The sequence below is a fragment of the Eucalyptus grandis genome, chromosome 2 (assembly GCF_016545825.1).
Source record: "Eucalyptus grandis isolate ANBG69807.140 chromosome 2, ASM1654582v1, whole genome shotgun sequence".
In the NCBI taxonomy this organism is placed as follows: domain Eukaryota; kingdom Viridiplantae; phylum Streptophyta; class Magnoliopsida; order Myrtales; family Myrtaceae; genus Eucalyptus; species Eucalyptus grandis.
The window spans coordinates 27043079-27054767 of record NC_052613.1 but is presented as its reverse complement, the minus strand read 5'-3'; the positions used below and the strand labels follow the sequence as shown (position 1 = coordinate 27054767).

At 37.0% G+C, this 11689-nt stretch overlaps 1 non-coding gene across 1 annotated transcript; it reads left to right on the top strand.

The window, feature by feature from the left end:
- The first annotated feature begins 7813 nt into the window (after nucleotides 1–7813).
- Nucleotides 7814–9847, top strand: LOC104430301. Its single transcript, XR_005547983.1, has 2 exons — nucleotides 7814–7937; nucleotides 9309–9847. It is a non-coding gene; the product is annotated as a germin-like protein 5-1 (transcript).
- The last annotated feature ends 1842 nt before the right edge of the window (nucleotides 9848–11689 follow it).

Genomic DNA, 11689 nt, shown 5'->3' with positions numbered 1-11689 from the left:
AAGGAAGAGAAATAAAAATTAATAGAAAAATAAAAATAAAAATTGGCAATTTACAAATGATTTCTGAATGAAATTGATCAGAATAATTATATTGAAAGATCATCAAAAGGTTTATGATTGAATTTACCAAATTTGAAAATTTAAAATTGGAGTGGTTGTCATACAATAAATTTATAACTTTTTAAACAATTATCTCAAGCTATATCATACGAGTTCATTACAACAACCTAATTTTGCAACGGTACAGGTTTTTATGGTACCGTCATATCCTACTTTTATGTGATTATAATAAATCTTGTCGGCTTTTCAATCCGTAGCCCAATTTCTAAACAAAGGGGACCAAAGTTCACGTGTTGGGTGGCCTTATAACATTTTTTAAGGATGCGAACGGGGCAGGTTGCATTCCGACAGCGATCACTTGCATGCTGCCGAACACCAAAAATGAAGTAGAAAAACGACCAATCGGAAAAGGAGATCGAAAGTCAACGAGGGCCAAAATGCCGGGAAATGTGGAGTAGATAGATGATTTTATAAATAAATGACCGGCCAAAACCCTAAACTCGTGTGGTTAATGTGCCAGTTCCGTTTAGATATGCCATAAATAAATTTATTTAATTGTCTTCAACTATAAGATTCCAGAGCCGTCTTCAGGTGCTTTCCCAAATTCAGTAAAGGCCTTTGAAAATTCCAGAACTGATATTTATAAATCGATATAACTAGTTTATTTTTATTTAAACATTCTTTCGTCAGTCCACATCTTATTATACCTTTGATTTGTGTCAGTCCATGATATCTTTCATCATAATGAAAAAAAAAATGTAAATTAGTTAGAATTAACTAAAGTAGCACTATTATTTCTATATAACATTCAAAGAACTACTCTAGATATTCGAATGATATCCTCATCGTTTATCATCACACACAAGAAAGTTCTTGATTATTGAAGGACAAGTAAAAATTTCAAAGATGCCGATAGCTCTTAAAAGACAGAGGATACCCTCATTTTTTTTCGTTTAAGAATCGAAAAAAGTGATTACGTAAACGTAACCAAATGAATTTTAAGAAGTGCAAATGGTATGTATTCCATCAAATGGCTACAAAGCATATGCCATACGCTGTAGTAGGTTCCATGTGCAGAAGCCTTTTTGTTAGGTCGCTACGCGCCAAATCAAGATGTGTATATTTCTGTAAGTAATGAATTTAGAGATGCACACAGAAGTAACTATGATTTTGATGCAACTCGCAAGCATATCTGGCGTCAAAATTGAATCTTGATATATGTGTGTGTATATATATATAGACAGAGAGTGGGAATGGTGATTTGCAAATAGTCTATGGAATTGATATCCTAAATGATATACTATGTTTTAGTCGGCATTCAAGATGAGTATTTTTGTATTTAAGCACCATGAGAAATTTACAAAATCACTCCACAATCATAAACTAACTTTGCATAATTCAAGTGTGTCAAGCATTTGTTTCATAGGGAAACAGATGGGTTCGATGAATATCACTGTTTCGTCGGATTTGGATCCCGCAACGAAATATCTTCCATCAAGTGTTATATATATATATATTTTTTTTTTTGGTTTTTATTAAAGGGGACCTAGGCTCTATGCTAGTATTTGACAGAGAAGGTCAAATGCTAATGGAGATATATAATATATAGTCTCGAACCTAATGGAGTCGATCAGTACAAGCTTGGAATCAATGATGACCAGTGTCGAAATCTAATCAACAGCTTGATTCAAACACACTTCAACACGCTAATGAAACCCCGCTAAAATCAACATGGTTTGTACAATATCGAAGCTAATTTGACAACGCTGGACATTGAAAATAATACCGAGAAGGCACTTCTACTAATTGGGTTTGAGGACACAACGTTGGAACCTAATCAATGACACTGGATAGTGGAAACAACACCTGGTAGGTACTACTCCTAGATGGATATGAGGACACGACGTCGGAACCAAATTGACGACGCTGGATGGTGGAAACAACACTTGGTAAGTACTGCTCCTAAATAGATATGAGCACACAACGTTGAATTTTAATTGACAACACTAGATGGTGGACTCAACACTTGGTAAGTATTGCTTCTAGATGGATATGAGAACACATCGTCGGAATCTAATCGATGACAGCACTGCCTAGAATATAGGCACTCCCAAGAATTGAGTCTACAAAAGGAATTTGAAGCTATAACTAAACTAAGCTAGGCTTAGATAATTAAAAGGATAAGATGAAGGATTTTTGTGTGTTGTTCAATAGGTGGGGGGGGAAGGGGAGGGGAGGCCCTTCGTTGGATTATTTACGATATTTATAGCCCAATCTGGTAACCATCGATGGTCGGTTGAGTCCTTGAAAGTTGCTCCACTTTCTCTGCTTAACCGCTTTATCCATATCTTGTTGTCTTCTGACTTGTTTGTTGATACTCACATGACTTGTCTAGCAAGTATTAGCCGCTCATTTGATTATGCGTGTCTTTTTAAGTACCAACCATTCCCGCCTAAATATTAACACAAATTCTATTTGAATTTTACGTCTTTAGTAGTATCTCTTGACCTTAACACATGGCAATAAACTATTTATCACCGAATCACGAATCTCCATTTGAAGGCCCATCGAAATCAAGTCCAATTGCTCTTGACTAACCTGGGTTGGGTTAATGTTCATCACAGCCTGTACGTGACAACGAGGGTGATTTTGAATGTCTACGATTGTCTATATCCCTTGTGACCAGCACATGACAATAAGGATAATTTTGGGTGTCAACAAGCACAAAATAAGGTTTTGATATTGATGGTGGATTCATGAAAGAACCAGCCCTTTAGGGCACTCTGTCGGCCTTGTTGAGAAAATTTTTGACCTGCCGAAATGAGCCTTCTAAAAGAAGTCTAGCATGTCATTCCGCCTTCCAAGTTTCGAGCTCCTCCTTTTCTATCAATAGAATAGCGAATGATAGGAGCTAGGAATTATTACATAAGTTCATTCTCACAGTTTTGCTGAGTTTAATCATTAAAGAAAATTTAAGCTGATTTTCTCATTTCCAATTAATTGTTAATAAATTATTTGAGTCTTCTGTTTTTTTTTTTTGGGCGGCAAATTATTTGAGTTTGAGAAGACTTTTTCTTTGGGGCCAATAGACATGTTTCATGCTGTTCAGTTTGAACTTGCAGCCGCATTCAAAAGTCAACACCTTATATATATAGACATAGAGGGGTGATAGTGATTGCAAATGGTCTATGAAATTGATTTCCTAAATGATATACTATGTGTAAGTGGGCATTAAAGATGAGTATGTTTGTATTTAAGCACTATGAGAAATTTACAAATTCACTCTGTAATCGTAAACCAACTTTGCATAAGTCAAGTGTGTCAAGCATTTGTTTCACATCGAAAAAGATGGGTTCAATGAATAGCACTATTTCGTCGGTTTTGGATCCCACAATGAAATATCTTCCATCAAGTGTTATATTTTGGTATTTATTAAAGGGGACCTAGGCTCTATGCTAGGATTGGACAGAGAAGGTCAATGCTAAAGGAGATATATAATATATAGTCTCGAACCTAATGGGGTCGATCAATACAAGCTTGGAATCAATGACGACCAATGTTGAAATCTAATCAACAGCTTGATTCAAACACACTTCAACACGTTAATGAAACCCCATTAAAATCAACGTGGTCTGTACAACATCGAAGCTAATTCAACAACACTCGACATTGAAAATAATACCAAGAAGGCACTGCTCCTAATTGAGGTCAAGGACACGACGTTGGAACCTAATTACCGACGCTAGATGGTGGAAACAACACCTAGTAGGTACTACTCCTAGATGGATATGAGGACACCACGTCGATCCCAAATTGATGATGCTGGATGGTGGAAACAACATTTGGTAGGTACTGCTCCTAAATAGATATAAGGACACAACATTGAATTTTAGTTGATGACGCTAGAAGATGGACTCAACAGTTGGTAGGTACTGCTTCTAGATGGATATGAGGACTCAACATTGGAATCTAATTGACAACAGCACCACCTAGAATATAGGCACTCGCAAGAATTGAGTCTATGAAAGGAATCGGAAGCTATAACTAAACTAAGCTAGGCTTAGATAACTAAAAGGATAAGATGAATGATTTTTGTGTGTTGTTCCCCTGAGGGAGAGGAGGAGGGGAGGCTCTTCGTTGGATTATCTACGGTATTTATAGCCCAATCTAGGAACCATCGGCGGTCGGTTAAATACTTCTTGAAAGTCGCTCCACATTCTCTGCTTAACCGCTTTATCAATATCTTGTTGTCTCCTGACTTGTTCGACAATGCTCGCATGACTTGTCCAGCAAGTATTAACCGCCCATTTAATTATGCGTGCCCTTTTAAGTACCAACCATTCCCACCTAAATCTTGATGCCAATTCTATTTGAATTTTACGTCTTCAGTAGTATCTCTTGACCTTGACACGTGGCAATCAACTATTTATCAGCGAATCACGTAACTGTACTTGAAGGCCCATCGAAATCAAGTCCAAAGGCTCTTGACTAACCTGGGTTGGGTTAATATTAATCACAGCCTGCGCATGACGACGAGGGTGAATTTGAATGTCGATGATTGTCTATATCCCTTGTGACTAGCATGTGACAATAATAAAACTTTTAGGTGTCAACAAGCATGAAATAAGGTTTTGATGTTGATGGTGGATTCATGAAAGAACCAGCCCTTTAGGGCACTCTGTCGGCCTTGTTGAGAAAATTTCTGACCTGCCGAAATGAGCCTTCTAAAAGAAGTCCAGCATGTCATTGCGCCTTCCAAGTTTCGAGCTCCTCCTTCTTTTCTATCAATAGAATAGCGAATGATAGGAGCTAGGAATTATTACATAAGTTCATTCTCACAGTTTTGCCGATTTAATCATTAAAGAAAATTAAGCTGTTTTTCTCCTTTCCAATTAATTGTGAATAAATTATTTCAGTCTTCCTTTTCTTTTGGGCGGCAAATTATTTGAGTTTGAGAAGACTTTTTCTTTGGGGCCAATAGACATGTTTCATGCTTTGCAGTTTGAACTTGCAGCCGCATTCAAAAGTCAACACCTTATATATATATATATAGACATAGAGGGGTGATAGTGATTGCAAATGGTCTATGGAATTGATTTCTAAATGATATACTATGTGTAAGTGGGCATTAAAGATGAGTATGTTTGTATTTAAGCACTATGAGAAATTTACAAATTCACTCCGTAATCGTAAACTAAATTTGTATAAGTCAAGTGTGTCAAGCATTTGTTTCATATCGAAAAAGATGGGTTCGATGAATAGCACTATTTCGTCGGTTTTGGATCCCACAACGAAATATCTTCCATCAAGTGTTATATTTTGGTATTTATTAAAGGGGACCTAGGCTCTATGCTAGTATTGGACAGAGAATGTCAATGCTAAATGAGATATATAATATATTGTCCCGAACCTAATGGAGTCGATCAATACAAGCATGGAATCAATGACGACCAGTGTCGAAATCTAATCAACAACTTGATTGAAACACACTTCAACACGCTAATGAAACCCCATTAAAATCAACATGGTCTGTACAACATCAAAGCTAATTCGACAACGCTAGACATTGAAAATAATACCGAGTAGGCATTGCTCCTAATTGGGTTCAAGGACACAACGTCGAAACCTAATCAACGACGTTAGACGGTGGAAACAACACTTGGTAGGTACTGCTCCTAAATTGATATGAGAACACGACATCGAACCTAAATCGACGATGCTGGATGATGGAAACAACACCTGGTAGGTACTGCTCCTAAATAGATATGAGGACACAATGTTGAATTTTAGTTGATGACACTAGAAGATGGACTCAATAGATGGTAGGTACTACTTCTACATGGATATGAGGACATAACATCGGAATCTAATCGACGACAACACTATCTAAAATATAAGCACTCGCAAGAATTGAGTCTACGAAAGGAATCTAAAGCTACATCTAAACTAAGCTAGGCTTAGAAAACTAAAAAAATAAGATGAAGGATTTTTGTGTGTTGTTCCCCCGGGGGAGAAGGGGAGGGGAGGCCCTTCGTTGGATTATCTACGGTATTTATAGCCCAATCTGGGAACCATCGATGGTCGGTTGAATACTTCTTGAAAGTTGCTCCACATTCTCTCATTAACCGCTTTATCCATATCTTGTTGTCGCCTGACATGTTCGACAATGCTCACATGACTTGTTTAGTAAGTATTTACTGCTCATTTGATTATGCGTGCCCTGATAAGTACCAACGATTCCCGCCTAAATCTTGATGCCAATTCTATTTGAATTTTACGTCTTTAGTAGTATCTCTTGACCTTGACATGTGGCAATCAACTAATTATCACTGAATCACGTATCTCCATTTGAAGGTGCATCGAAATCAAGTCCAACGGCTCTTGACTAACCTAGGTTGGGTTAATATTAATCACAGCTTGCACGTGACAATGAGGGTAATTTTGAATGTCTATGATTGTCTATATCCCTTGTGACTAGCACATGACAATAAGGACAATTTAGAGTGTCAACAAGCACGAAATAAGGTTTTGATATCGATGGTGGATTCATGAAAGAACCAACCCTTTAGTGCACTCGTCGGCCTTATCAAGAAAATTTTTGACTTGCCAAAAGGCGCCTTATAAAAGAAGTCTAGCATCTCATTCCGCCTTCCAAGTTTCAATCTCCTCCTTATTTTCTATCAATAGAATAGCGAATGACAGGAGCTAGGAATTATTACATAAGTTCATTCTCATAGTTTTGCTGAATTTAATCATGGGATAAGTGTTCCGAGAAGTCCTACAACTTGTCACGAAAATGTTTCAGTCCTAAAACTTGCAAAAACTGCATTTAAGTCTAAAACTTGTCAAATTGTTTCAAATAAGTCCTAAGATCGACGCCGTTAGCCTTTTCCGTTAAAAATGCTGACGTGGCATTTTAAATAATTTTTATTTTCCAGGTTTATTTTTTAATTAACTTTTATCCATTTTTTAAATTAGATTTAAAAACTAAAACATTATATTTATTCTTATCTTATTTTCAACAAAAACTAAAAAGAAAAGTTAAAAATTTTATTTTTAAAATTTTATTTTAAAATTTTTAAAAATAAATTTAAAAATAATGTTAACTTTTTAAATATGTTTTTTATAAATATTTTAACTAAAAAAATTATTTTTAATTAAATTTTTTAATAAATATTTTAACTTTTTTTAAAGTTTTTGGTGAAAATAAGATAAAATGAATAAATTTGATTTTTAGTTTTTAAATCTATTTTTTTTAAATAATTAAAAAATTCACGTGGAAAATAAAAATTATTTAAAATGCCATGTCGACATTTTTAATGGAAAAGGCTAACGGCGTCGATCTTAGGACTCGTTAAAACAATTTGACAAGTTTTAGGACTTAAATGCACTTTTTTGCAAGTTTTAGATCGAATGCATTTTCGTGACAAGTTCTGAGACTTCCGAACACTTGTCCCTTTAATCATTAAAGAAAATTTAAGCTGTTTTTCTCCTTTTCAATTAATTGTTAATAAATTATTTGAGTCTTTTTTTTTCTTGGGCGGCAAATTCTTTGAGTTTGAGAAGACTTTTTCTTTGGGGCCAATAGACATGTTTCATGCTACGCAATTTGAACTTGCAGCCACATTCAAAAGTCAACGCCTTATATGTCCTACTTCTCCCTTATAAGTACTACACTCCAAGCTGAGAAGAAGATATAATTTGCCCAGCAAAGCCTTCTTCTTCCTTGCTTCCCTTTTGCATGCCATTAACAATGGTGATCGGTCCAAGAATGGTGGTTGTTGTTGTTATAGTCATGAGCTTCGCCGTCTTCCTAGGCATCGTTTTTGCTGATCCCGACATGCTCCAAGATGTCTGTGTCGTCGATCTCGCTTCCAGTAGGAGCATATAAGCTTGTCTATATGTGCTTTTTATAATCTTCTTCTTAAACTACTCGGGACTCCGGACGAGTATCGATAAACCTTAGACATTAAGTGTGCGTTTGGTAACATTTTTGTTCCAGAGAATAATTTCTTTTTTAGAAATAGTTTTTTTCTATTTATATTCCTTGGAATAATTTTTGAATAAGATAACGTGTTTGGCAACTATACAAAATTTCTATTCTTAGAATAATAGTATTTTTGAAGTTAGTATAGGGCTCATAAGTTTCTCTCACAAAACAAATAATATGCATGTTTAAGGCATTGTATGATTCATAGTATTGGGCAAAAGAACGCTTCAAGTGCCATAACTTTGGCCAAAGGGACATTTAAGTGCCATAACTTACGAAAAGTACACTTAAGTGCCACATTCGAAGAAAACGGATCACTTAAGTGCCACTCAAACCAAAGTCCGGCCAAAACGCCAACGTGGCGTTTTTCCGGCAAAGCGCCCAAAACGACGTCGTTTTGCATGCGACATGGCCAAAACGGCGTCGTTTTGGACTGACGTGGTAAAAAAAAATTAAATTAAATTTAGTTAAAATATTTAAAAATAATAATTTTAAAATTAAATTTAGTTAAAATATTTAAAATTAATAATTTTAAAATTAAATTTAGATGAAATATTAAAAAATTTAATAATTTAAAATTTAAAAAAATATATAAAAAAAAATGAAAGAGGGGGAGGCAGCCTTGGGAAATCCCTCGCCGCCGCCATCCCGTCGCCGCCCGGAAGGGCCGGCGACGGCGGGGAGGGTCGGCTGAGGTCGTTGGCCCCGGCTAGAGCCTGGCAACCCGGCCGACCGGCGGTGAGGGCTTGCGAGCCCTCGCCGACCCTCCCCCGCCGTCGCTAACCCTTCCCAGGCGGCGGGCGGCGGGCAAAGAACGGGCCGAGGGCTAATCCCTCGCCCGCCTCCCCCTTCCTTTTTTTTTAATTATTAATATTTTAATATTTCAACTGAATTTAATTTGAAATTATTAATTTAAAATATTTAACTAAATTTAATTTTAAAATTATTATTTTTAAATATTTTAAATTAATTTAATTTAATTAATTATTTTATTTTATTTTTTTGCCACGCCCCAGCCCAAAAGACGCCATTTAGGCCCCGTTAGTGTGTAAAACGGCGTCGTTTTGGGCTCGATTCGCCGGAAGTGCCACGTCAATATTTTGGCCAGATTTTGATCGAATTGGCACTCAAGTGATCATTTTTACTCGATTTTGGCACTTAAGTGTACCTTTCGTAAGTTATGGCACTTAAGTGTCCCTTTGGCCAAAGTTAAGGCACTCCAGGGGTCCGCCTTTGTCCATAGTATTGTGATGAACAGAAGTGAAAGTCAATGGATTCCCTTGCAAAGCGGATTTCAACGAAACGGACTTCTTCTACAATGGGCTGGCCAAACCCGGACTCCCCAACAACACCTTAGGCAATCTGGTGAGAAGGCGCAATGTCCTAAAGATCCCAGGCCTCAACACCCTCGACATGTCCTTGGACCGTAGCGACTTTGCTCCTTTCGGCCTCAGTGCACCCCATACCCACCCATGAGCCATTGAGATGGTGTTCGTGCTCTATGGGGAGATATACGGCGGATTCATAACCACTGCTAATGTCCTCGTTGCTTAGACCATCAAGGCAGGCGAGATCTTTGTTTTCCCTAGAGGTTTGGTCCACTTCCAAATGAACGTCCAAAACACCCCTGCGGCCACCATTGCGGCATTCAACAGCCAATTGCCAGGAGCCTCGTTTATCGCAACTACACTGTTCGCGGCTGAACCCACGGTGCCGAACAATGTGCTAGCCAAGGCATTCCAGATTGATGTTAAGGAGGTCGAGATGATCAAGGCTAAGCTAGCCCCCAAGAGCTAGTCTCCTTGTAAAACTATAAACGCTTCAACTCAAGTTTGATTTGGCCCTCAAATATAATCAAGTTTGACATTGCAATCTCCATTCTACTCCTCTTAGAATTATTATCTTTGTTAGTCACAAAAACCCCACGTTTGTAATCTTTCTATACCCTTTTTTATTGGATAAAGAGGTTTTCAGCCGCCAAAAAAGTTACAAGATATTACCACTTTGTGCTACTGAAGTCAACTTTAGGGCTTCCTTTGAAAATTTTTGTATGATCTATCTAATACGTTAATAAATTACCTGCTCCAACCTATCTAACTGATCAAACAAAATAAAACTTGGCTTTTTCCTTTCCATCCTATCCTCAAACAAGATATGGGAAATTAGCAAACTTAAATGAGCAGTGTATACCGAAAGATGCAACTTTGATGAGGCATAAACAAATGATCATAGTGGAAAATCACGATAAAAAACCCTAAACTTGTGCACCTTTAACAAATTTACCCTCCGTTAGATTTCGTTAAATTTTATTGCCAAATTGCCGAGTCGGATGACGCATGATAGTTGATTGATGTACCAATTTGGGATTTTACTCTCTATTTGTCACAATTGTATTAGTTTTGCAATTTTTTGTGATATTAATCCAATTTAACGAATTGTATATTTGTTATAAATATATCAGTTTGGGTTTTTTTGTGGTAAAAAAATTAGTTTATAAATAAATTTTTCACCAGTGCACCAGTTTGAATTTTTTGTGGTTATTTGAGGTAAATTTGTCATAGGTATACTAATTTGGGTTTTTCGTGGTAAAAAAATTAATTTGAGATAAGTTAATCATAAATTTACTAGTACGCCAAGTCGATGTAAAATGACTCTGGGCTACGAAAGCATCTTTGGGTCAATAATGTAGAGAGACTTCGGGCTACAGAAGCACACCAGATCGATGTAGAGGGATTATGGGCTACAGAAGCACGTCATGTCAAGGAAGGAATTATGAGCTATGGAAGCACACCAAATCGATGAATGGGGAACCGATCATCTATTCAGTAGATGACTTTTTCTCGAGTGCACCATAGAGCAATAAAGCTTTGGGAGTACCTAGATGACCATAGGCACTCAAAAGAGCTGGAATACCTAAGTAGTCGCAGGTACACAAAGTAGTGGAATCCTTGGACAATCGCAAATTTTTAATGATACGATTTAGGGACAACTCGGGCAAGCCAAGTGCCATGGTGATAAGATAGCATACATGGGTAGCCGCAAGCACACAAAGCAGTAGAATACTTGAATAGCTACAAGTATTCAATTATACAATTTGAGGACAACTCGGGCAGGTCTAGTGTCATTGTAGTAAGAGAGCATACCTAGGTAGTCGCAAGCACACAAAGTAGTGAAATACTTGGATAGCTACAAGTATCCCAAGATGCAATTTAGGGACAACTCAGACAACTCAAGTGTCATTAAAAGGGAATAACTGGACAATGGTAGGTACTTGAAGACAAAAGGTTACTTGAGCAATCACAAGTATCCATACTTTGAGGACAACTCGAACAGGTCGAGTGTCGATAAGGGAGTACCAAGACTATGGCAAGTACTCAAAGATAATGAGATAATTGAACAGTTGTAAGTATCCAAACTCTAAAGAGAACTCAAATAAGTCGAGTGTCAATAAGATAGAGTACCTGGACAGTGGCAGGTACTCAAGGTCAATAAAAGACTCGGTCAGACACAAGGTTTTTTGGAAATAAGGGCAGAGATATGCTTACTTGGCGATATCTCTGATTTTTCAGAGTATGTCTCATCCAATATGCAAGCATGTTGTAAATGCATGACAATTTTGTTAGTTTTGCATCACCAAAG